We start from the raw sequence: 10,480 nt of genomic DNA, 5'->3' as shown, positions 1-10,480 counted from the left end.
AAATGGCAAGTCACTCCAATATCTTTGCCAAGAAAACTCCAGACCTGATTGAAAAATGACTCAACAATATTTGATTTTCAATCACTTGAAGTGGAATGATTGATTGATTTAGTCAATCCTACACACCCTCACAACAGGGCTGAAAGTCAAGTTCATAAGTTAGTAATTTGTCAACAGTATTCTCTTCCTTTTTTTAGAAAACCAAGATATTTCCCCTTTGCCATTCCTTTGGTAACTCTTCTGTTCTCCATGATCTTTTTCCTGTCAATGCCCCAGAAATCATATCTGCCAATTTTTTTTCTGTACTATGGAATGAAATTCTTCTGGGTCTAGAGCTGGGAACAAAGGTAGCTAGGATTCTCTTCCTATATCTTTCTTTATCCTGGGTTTCAGGTCCCTTTTGATAGTTTTTGTTCTGTTCTTTGTAGTACAAGGGTAAACAATGATAACAATGATGTCTCTGAAGATCATAGCAGGGTATGTGGTAGAGAGGAAGTCTCAGGGCAGTGTTAAAGTCTTTAAGAAAGGTTAGAGAGTATTTTAGAGATCAGAATTTGGTGCTGACAAAAAAAGGAGAAAATGTTAAGTGAATAGAATTCATGTAAACAAAATGTTATGTTAGATTTAAATGAGAGAAGTCATTGGAAAAATAGGGTAGATGGGCAGATGAGAGAAGCTTTCACAGAGGAACTGGCATTTGAACTATACTTTAAAGAGAGAATAAGATTTCATGGATGGCATAAGCATATCAGTAGTGTTATTTAGTTGTGACTGATTCTCTGTGACCTTATTTGGGATTTCTTTAGGAAAAATACCAAAATGATTTACCATTTCTTTCTCCAGATCATTTTAAAGATGAGGAAACTGAGGCAAACAAGGTTAAGTGACTTGTCCAAGTGAGTGTCTGACGTCAAATTTGAACTCAGAAAGATAAGTCTTCCTGACTTCAAGTCCAGTACTTTATTTACTGTACCACTTAATTGTTCTACATCTGGAATCAGGAACAGGATAAACAAAAGCCAGAGAGGCAAGACATCTCCCAGCAGGTTCAGCGGTGAATAAATAGTCTAGCTTGGCTGGAAGATTTTTTTATGCCTCTTACTGGGGTAAATGGAAGTACTCCTTTCCTAGTTTTGAAGCAGTGTGGTCTATTTGGAAAGGGAGGACAGCAAGGAAGTAAGAAGTATGTCTGAGGAGAGTACGTCTGGAATTCCAGATCCTTTCAGAATTGTGGGCTTTGCTTGCTGTGTGGTCACTGACTATTTATTCCCATAACCTCAGTTTCCCCATCTGGAACAATGGGAGAACAATATGTAACATCTCTGGGGTGTTGTGGGAATGATTAATAGTTTGCAAAGAACTTGGAGATCTTTGGATGAAAGTCTTCCCATAGAGAGCCAATTATTATTCACTCTGGCAGTTGAAATCCAATCCTGTGGACAGATAAGAAAAATTGAAGACATAAAAACAAAAACAACTGTTTGTCATAAATATGCTCAGCTTTTGCTCTTCTTTCCCTTTCTATGAGAGTCACTGATGTGCTAGAGTTACAGGAAAAAAATACAACATGTCTCAGAGAAATCCTGAGAAAAGTTATCATTCTAAGGCAAAAAAAAAGTGAGTTCTTCCTCCTTTCTCTGTTAAGGAGTTTCAGGAAAGACTGGACTCAGAGGGTTCAGTTGAAACATCAATCTAATAACAAATATTTGTTAAATTGTTTAGTATATTAGCCAAGGAATTAACCCTAAATTTGTAGTTAGAGGATTTGAGTTTTAATTTCAATTCAGTTCTTTATTAGTTATGTGACCTCTGACAAGTTCCTTTCCCTCTCTGCTTATCCTCGTCTGCAAAATGAAGGAAATGGATTGGCTGAGCTCTAAGATCCCTTCTAGCTTTAAAAAAATTCTGTGATCCTATGTGGAAGATGAGAATGGAGGGAGAGTACAAAGCCAAAGAACTCTGGGGTACTATCCCTCCCTCCCCCAATCCCCACCCTATGTAGCTCAAGAGGGCCCTTGAACCTTGGGTGGGACTAGGATACTCTAAATTTGGTAGAGAGGGCAAGAATGAGGAATAAGTTGGACTCTATGGTTCCAGAGGCCCCTTGAGAGCAGAGACCATGGTTTTATTTTTTGTTGTATAGCAGTTATCCCAGTGCTTGGCAGAGTGCATATAGTGAGTGCTTAATAAATACATGTTGAGTAAAAGTAAATTATTTCCTTTTTTAGCATCTGGGCTTTTACCCACCAGGGTAGCTCAGCGTGGGAAGGAGAATTCACACTACAGAGCTCTTTATTTTGGGGAAGTGGCAGAGATAATGTGGCTTGGTTCAGGATATAGAACTGGGATGGTTCCTTATACTTTTTATTTTTAAATCCTCATCTTCTGTCTTAATATTAGTCCTAAGAAAGAAGAGTGGCAAGGGCTAGGCAATCAGGGTTAAGTGACTTGTCCAGTGGTCACACAGCTAGGAAGTATAAGACCAGAATTGAAACTAGAACCTCCTGACACCAGAACTGGTGCTCTATCCACCAACCACCTGGACTGGATCTTCAGCCATAATCTTGGGGCTTAGATAGGATAACTATTGTTATCCTCATTTGACAAAGGAGGAAACTGAGGTTTTAAGGGCTTGATTGACTCATTAAAGGTGATACACTTAAAAAAATGCAAGGACTAAGTTAGGAGTCTTAGTACCAGCATAGTGCTAAGCACCTAGCTCAGAAAATACTTGTTTAATGGCTGAATAATATACGTTCTTTCCATACAACCACACCATTGTTGACTGGTCTTTTGCTCATCTCCCAATCCCAACACATTCAAACCTTTTGCAACCAAAGGATATTTCCAAATACTGTCCCATTATGTGGGAGCTCCTTTGTCATGCTGGGATATCATAAAAACTTCTGGCCAGAATATATAATAAATATATGATATAGTATATGATAATATGATATAAATAGTATAATATATAATGGAATATAATATACATGATATAAATAATAATAGAATAGAATAGAATAGAAAGAGATTGAGGGGGAATCAAGTGAAATCAATATGGAAAGGGAGGCTGGAGCCATATGGGGAAGACTTAAAATGCCAAATAGAAGACTCATTATTTTATCTTGTAAGACATAGGGAGCTAAGGAAATTTCTTGAGTAGAGTGTTGTGAACAGACTTGTGTTTTAGGAATATCAGCTCAGCAACTGTTATATGTGACAGATAGTTTCCAAAGGGAAGAAGCCCAAAGCAAGAAGAAGAGATCCTGATCTAGGTTGGAGACCTTTTGAGAAACGAGAAGGAGAGGCATAGGAGATGTAAAATTCACAGTCTTTAGCAACTTATCAGAAATGAGAGAGAAGGGAGAAGGAAGGGTTCAAGATGACTCCAAGATGGTGGACTTGGGTGACTTGAGATGATATATAACATATCTATGATGAGCTTTCTATGGAGAAGTGCAGGCAGTTGTTTATAATTTTTTTTTAAATCCAAGCTCTTCAGTGGCATCGCACAGACAAAACAGAGAACAACACTCTGGGTGAAGTGAAGGCCTTTCTTTCCCCACTGGAGGAAAATTAAATGTCATCTGGGGACTTGTACAAATGGAAAGATCACCTCTAGCTTATGAAACAACAATTCACATGATCCAAACACCCATAAAATGGATATTTGTTGCTTCTTTTTCACTGACTTCTTTTTAAAAAATAGTCATAGTCCTAGCATTTAAATAAATAGTCATAAATCATTATTTAATAACAAAGATAGAAGAGGTAGTCCATTGAAATGGAAACAATGCTGGATTTAAAGCCTGAGGACTTGGGCTCAAATCCCAAATTTGTTGCTTAGTGTTTCTATGACTTTGGGTAAGCTACTTAACCTAAGTACTTCAATGTTATCATCTATAAAATAAGATAACCTCTAAAGTTCTTTTTAGCTCTAATTTATGACCCCTATGATCCTTTTCAAGAAAGTACAGACTGGACTCAAGAGGTTCCAGAATTAAAATCTAGCCTTGGATACTTAGCTATGTGACCCTGGGCAAGTCACTTCACCCCCAATTGCTTAGCCCTTACTGTTTTTCTGCCTTGAAATCTATACTAGTGTTGATTGTAAGACAGAAGAAAAGGAATCGCTCAAAAAGAAAAAGCAAGCATAGGTATATTTCTGGCAGGAGAAGGTTCTTCCTGTTGAGCCATTAAGGTGGGCTGAAACTGAAGATGCTTACAAACTCAGTTTAACAAAAGCATCCATCAATCAAAGGGGTGCAATCAGGAATCCAGCTGTGGTCAGATTTTCAAAGATCAGTATCTTGGGAGGAGATAGATCAAAATAAGAAGGATGGTCAACCATCAGGAAATTAGTTGTCATTTCAAAGTCAGCAACAGAAAGTGGAATTAGGAGAGGTAGGGCAGAAAGGTCCCTTAGCAGCATGGAGGAGAGTACCTGAGTCATTTAAATCTCTCTCTGCAACTAGGACACTCTTCTCTGTCTGAACCTGCCCTGTAAGTTACCCTCTGTGAGCTCAGCCTACTTTCTCCTTTGCCAACACCTTCCCTGCATTGCCTTCCCACCCACCTGCTCTCCTATAGCCTATGTACCCTCCCTGGAACCTTAGAGATGTCCGACCTCTGCGGACGTCCCATCTTCTGCAAGAAGCCTTTCCCAACAACCCCCACCTTCCTCTGAGAGTTTATTTTCTGCCCATCTACTTAGAATTGATCTACTTTGCATATATTTGCCTTTATAGACTTCATATCTGTGCTAAATATGTTTTTAGATATATTTATAGTTTCTCCCATTAGAATGAAAGTTCATTGTAACCAGGGATTAGTTCATTCTTTGTACTCTAGCCTCTGTACCTAGAACAGTATCTACCATGATGTCATTTAATCATTAATAACTTCTTGTTGATTGATTGACTTATTGATTCTGATGACATTTCCATGTTCCCAGAGGCCACAAAATCTCTTCGCATTCCACTTCAATGCCTCCTGGTACATCATGTACATGAGTTTGTCTTGTTCTTTTCCCCAAACTTCTTCTTTTTTGGGGGGTGAGGGAGGCTGTTGCTAAAGTTTTCAGTCTCCAAAAACTTCCTGTGTTTATTGTTTATGAGCCAGCCTTACCCCAACAACTAGAAAAGGAGGGTAATTGAAACCGAATGTTGAGCTTGTGTGTTAATAATGAGTGTCATCATTTTATTCTGTAGAGCTCTTCATGGCAGAACACTTCAAAGGCCAGAGAAGAATAGAGGAAGACTTCCTGAAGGAGTGGTTGCAGCCACATAATAGGGCCTGATCACAAAAGGGAGAGAGAATTCTGAAAACAAACCTTTATCACAAGGTTGATCCAAAGGAAAGGGGAGGCAGACAGCTCCCACTGTTTTCAAGAACATTCTTTTTAGACCCAGGAAGTCAAAAGCCTTCCTTATCCAGGTGTGCCCACAGAAGGAAGCACTTGAAAGTTTGAGCACTTCAATCCCTTTGTCAGGAAAAACATAGCCATCTTTCACTACTGATTCTGAGGACAGAAAGTCAAGCAAATTTTAGAATTACATAACATAGTTGGGAGATACTCAGAGTTAGAAAGGACCTCACAGGTCAGCTTGTATTATTCCTTTATTTTAAATGAGGAGAATGAAGCTATTTGGGATTATAAAATTATAAATTTAGAGCTGGAGAGGACTTTAGAGGCCAACATTAGAGGCTCAAAGTTCTATAGATAGTAAATGGCGGAGTGGGGATTCGAACCCTGGATTCAAATCCCAATGCCTTTTTTTTTTTTGAAACTCAGTTTTCAACTTATATTAAAAAAAAAACAAAACAAACATTTAATTAGTTTATTTTTAAGACCATTCCATTCTATGTTGCCACCAAACTGGACAACTGGATCTTCTCAGAACTTGACATTCTAGCTCTTGAATTCATGTATATATACAAGTTATCCCCCATGCCTAAAGGCACACTTCCAGGAGTACTTGTTCTCAGTTCTTTCCTCTTCAAATGACTTTATATTTACATATTTTTTTATATGTTATATCTTCTAGTAGGGTGCAAAGTTCCCAGAGGGCAGAGACTATTTTATTTTTATCTTTATAATTTAAGCTCTTATTACATTGCCTTGTCATAGTGCACATTTTATGTTTGCTGAACTGTACTCTGGCTCTTAAATTCTCTGTTCCAGAGCCATTTCTAGGATGGGGATGGTAGAGGCTTTGGACTGGGACACTCATAAATCTTGTACTCTTTCAGTAGTTGTAGACACTTACACTTAACATTTAGTTAGTAAGAATACAAGTTTAAAACAGGACCCATAGCATCTCTGGTCCAGCTCTCTGGTGGAGTCCCTAGCAGTGACTTTGTGACACCCAGAGGTAATGTTCTAGAATAATTGTTTTTCCCCTGACAGACTGGTATCTTGAAGTTCTCTTCCACTATAAACATATATGGCATTGCATTCACTGAATTTTTATCTAAAATTTTATTACAAAGTGTTTCACACAGTTGGGCACATTCTGTAAAGGGTATACTAGATGCTTAAATTGCTAATCATGGCTTTGCTCTATTCCAAGGGACTTTTTCATCTAGACCTTTTCTAATCCGGAACTTCTCTGATTCTAGGTTTCTGCATGTAACTAGGTCTTCACCCAAGACTGGGATGTTTTTCATGTGGTTGTGTTCATGTGGAAGTGACTTCAGATTAGTGGAACAAATTCGGAGTGTAATATGAACCTGTGTAAAGGAGTGAAGTTGATGCTAGAGCCGCTTGGAAGCACCCCAAGCTAGTGCCACCCCTATGTAGGTACTCTGCATCATGCTGAGCTTAGCATTCTCTCCACCAATCTGAAGTCACTTTTCCTTCTGCATTCATAGAAGCACACAAGATACCCCAGGCACTGGTGAAAACCAGGGCACAAATCCATTCTGTACTACAAAATTGGCTTTTTGTCTTTCAATTGCTGCAGGTTTCTCTGTAGTTGCTTTTAAATATGTTTTCCATCCTGAGATGAGATTGTAAGCTTCTTCAGGGCATGGGTCATATCTTATATTTCTTTCTCTAACTCCCCACAGCACCTAGGAAAATTCATAGGACAGAGGATTGTTCAAGAAATGCCTGATGAGTGAATATATTCCCATTAGTCCTTGGGAATGGGCTACTGAATGGCAGGGAATGAGTTGTGTACCATCATGGTTAAACCAATTTGACACACAAAGGAAATTTCTACCTTAATTATGGAAAACTGGCTCATAGGGAATAATATTATTTGTTTAATAAGTCTTAAGCCAGGACATAAGCAATGATCTGGAATCATGGGGAGTATGACCTGACTAAACAATAACAACAACATGGATTTAAAAATCCCAATTCCTCCCCCCCCCATTTTATTATATATTTATAAATTATATAAATTCTACTATCTCCAAGCTCACACAGGGCTTACTCCTTCTTTTTCAAAAATATTAACTGAAAAGTAGTGGTTGGTGCCTTCCCAATCCTTGCCAATGAAGAAAGTGGATGAATACATGAACTAGTGATTGAGATGAATAAATCCATCATTATTACAACAGATAATAATAATGTCTTGGAAAAAGTTATTGCAAATAAAAATGTTTAGCAAGTTAAAGGCAAGACATTTTATCTTTGTTGTCCTTATATGACAAATCATACTGTTAACAACTGAGTTCTCAGAGAAATGGAACTCTGGGCTTGGATTTTTTAAATGGCTAAAAACTGCAGAAAACAATTACATTGGAAGGATTCTAACAATGTTTTAGACTTTTAGTTAAATTAATTTTTAAGCTGTTTGTGCTCATAGGTGTGAAACACTTAAAATTCTTACTATTGAGTGAAGATGGTAAAGTTGCTAAATCTTTCTAAGCTTCAATTTCCTCATCTGGAGAATCTATAACAAATTATGCATATATATCCTCAGATATATACCCTAGGGAATTGTCAAAAGGCTCAAATGAAATAATTAAATGTAACAGTACTTTATACACTTTAAAGCAATATATAAATGTCAATTATTACTATCACATTAATATTATTATTATTATTTGGGGAATGGCTTGCGATAGAAATGATCTTAGAATGTTAACTTTAAATTTAAATTTAATTTTAAAAAATTCTTTTACATTAAATGCTCTTTAGATCATTAATACGTGAATATAGTAACTGCTTTCTTTAGTGAATAAAGGTATTAGGAGGTAAATTCCTCCTTTCTAGGCTCATTGAAAGCAATGATTTGGGTAGCAGATAGGACAACAGAGATGTTATGTACCTCGTTTTCCTTCATGATTTAGAATTCCATTGTTAGGACTCTATATTTTGAATGCTTTTAATTACATGTAGTTTAGAGATTATGAATATTTGGTCTGACAACATCTATGAAAAACATTGTTCCTAAAAAAAAACAAAACAAAACATTGTTTCTAGGTTTTTATGGATCAAAATGGATCAATTCAAGCAACAGTGAGCAAGAGTTATCTGGTAATGATCCAGTTCTTATGCAATTTATTAGTTGAATTCTCCAGGATAGTGAGCTTATGTAACACCTATCTTCCAGGATTGTTGTCAGGATCAAATGAGATAATAATTTTAAAGTGTTTAGCATTGAGCCTGGCACATAGTAGGTGCTTAATAAATGTAAGCTTTTATTATTGTAATTCTGACCACTTGGTAATATCCTGGTAAGTTGTTAATAAATGTTGAATTTTTATAGTCTGTATTGGTGCATTGGTTTAAACGAATTTTTTGCATTTATTAATGTTATTCCTATTAATTAATGAGCATCATCAAGTTATTCTCTTTGACTTTAGGATGCAAAGAAAACTGGAAAATTATGGGACAATCTCAGCTTGCTAGCATTCTAATATGCCCTTCACATTACCCCCTTTTTTCTTTCCCAATGCCAGGATATAACCAAGAGCATATTCTATGTCTAATACAGTAGAGCTTAAACTGAGGAGTTCCGGGATGCTGCTGACTCACCAGGAATCAGAGGACTCTTGGCTCCAAGTGAAAACCCTCTCTTCTCTATGCAGAGCTCAGAATGAGTTGGAATGCTTTGCCTTGTCAATATTTTCCAGGGTTGTCCTATGGCAATACAGAGGCCAATCTAATGCAAATATTACTCACTTGAGACAAGAATGATAAAGGCCAGGAACAAACAAATGAATAAGTTGGTAGCTCACCAGCAATGTAATTTGCTTCCAAGTCAATGGTCTTTGGAAACAAATGAAAATGTTTTTTTTTTTAATGTAATGATCTTTCAAGCAGTTCTCCAATTCTTGGAATGTAATATACTACTTGCAAGTCAAAGAAATCACTTTTAGGATGAATTCTCATTGAGGATATGAAGCCTGCTAAAGGGTGGTATGGTATTACCTGCTATATGAGGGAGCATAGGGGACATTGGAAGCAGCTTGGTTTATTAGAGAAAGGGCTTGATTTAGTAGGGAAAGACCAGAGCTCAAAGCTTGGTTTTGTTTCTTACTAATAATATGGCAAGTCACAACTTTTTTGAGCTTCAGTTACGTCATCTGTAAAGAGGAGATAATACTACATACTTCACATAGATGCTGAAGGCATAAAATTGGATAATATGTGTAAAATGAACTAGATAAGTCATAGACTACCAGAGCAAGAAGGAGCCTCAGAGGATGTCTAATGATTATAACCATTATTTTTTAGAGCACTTCATTACCTATGTGATCTCTCAACAACTATGTGATAAGTACTAGAGCTATTGTCTGAATTTTAAAGCTGAGGAAACAGGCTGGTTGAAAGTGAGAAATTGAGAATGATTTTGTAGCAGGAGTTTAGAGCAGCTGAGTGATGCCCTGTCCGTCAAACAAGAGTGTTCTATTTGGAATGTTACAGGGAAAGGCAGTTGGAAGCCAGACCAACTGTTGGCTGATCCTTTTGGCCTTGAAAGAGGGAAGAAGGAGTTTTTCTCTCTTGGTTTTAGAGACTGAAGAAAGGAAAGTGGTCTTTTGATTGTGAAGATAGAAGAAAGAAGGACAAAAGTCCAGATATCTCTCTCTCTGACTTGCTCTTTTGTGATAGTGACTGAACTTCCATACCTTTCAGCCATTTCTTCAATTGAATTGCATTCCACCACCCTCCAACCCAAGACTCATCCTAGTGATAGGGAAACCCCCAAATCTTCTTTCCTTCCATTTCCTTATCTTTCCCTGTCTTTCCCAACAAACCCTTTATTTAAGATAGAAAAGAGAAAAAGTATTTCATTTGAAACATCACAAACTCACCCCTGAGTTGATTTAGAGAAACAAGAAGGACAATCACCAGGAAAGGGGGGAGGCAAAAGGGAGGTGAAGGGGGGAAGAGGGAGGAAGGGAGGAAGAGAGAGAGGAGGGAAAGAAGAAGAAAGGGACTACTTTGATTGGTAATTGATAACTTAAGATCAGACTGTTATCTTCTTTCTTCTATGAAATTTCTCAAAGTATTTAATACAGT

At 37.3% G+C, this 10,480-nt stretch overlaps 1 long non-coding RNA gene across 1 annotated transcript; it reads right to left on the bottom strand.

The window, feature by feature from the left end:
- Nucleotides 1–224: 224 nt before the first annotated feature.
- On the bottom strand, nucleotides 225–9,980 carry LOC103106088 (uncharacterized). The gene is made up of 3 exons (XR_001623675.2): nucleotides 8,993–9,980; nucleotides 8,283–8,404; nucleotides 225–1,433 (listed from the first exon to the last, which is right to left on the bottom strand). It is a non-coding gene; the product is annotated as an uncharacterized LOC103106088 (long non-coding RNA).
- Nucleotides 9,981–10,480: the final 500 nt, after the last annotated feature.

Source organism: Monodelphis domestica, chromosome 7, assembly GCF_027887165.1.
Source record: "Monodelphis domestica isolate mMonDom1 chromosome 7, mMonDom1.pri, whole genome shotgun sequence".
In the NCBI taxonomy this organism is placed as follows: domain Eukaryota; kingdom Metazoa; phylum Chordata; class Mammalia; order Didelphimorphia; family Didelphidae; genus Monodelphis; species Monodelphis domestica.
This window is presented reverse-complemented; position numbering and strand designations above follow the sequence as displayed.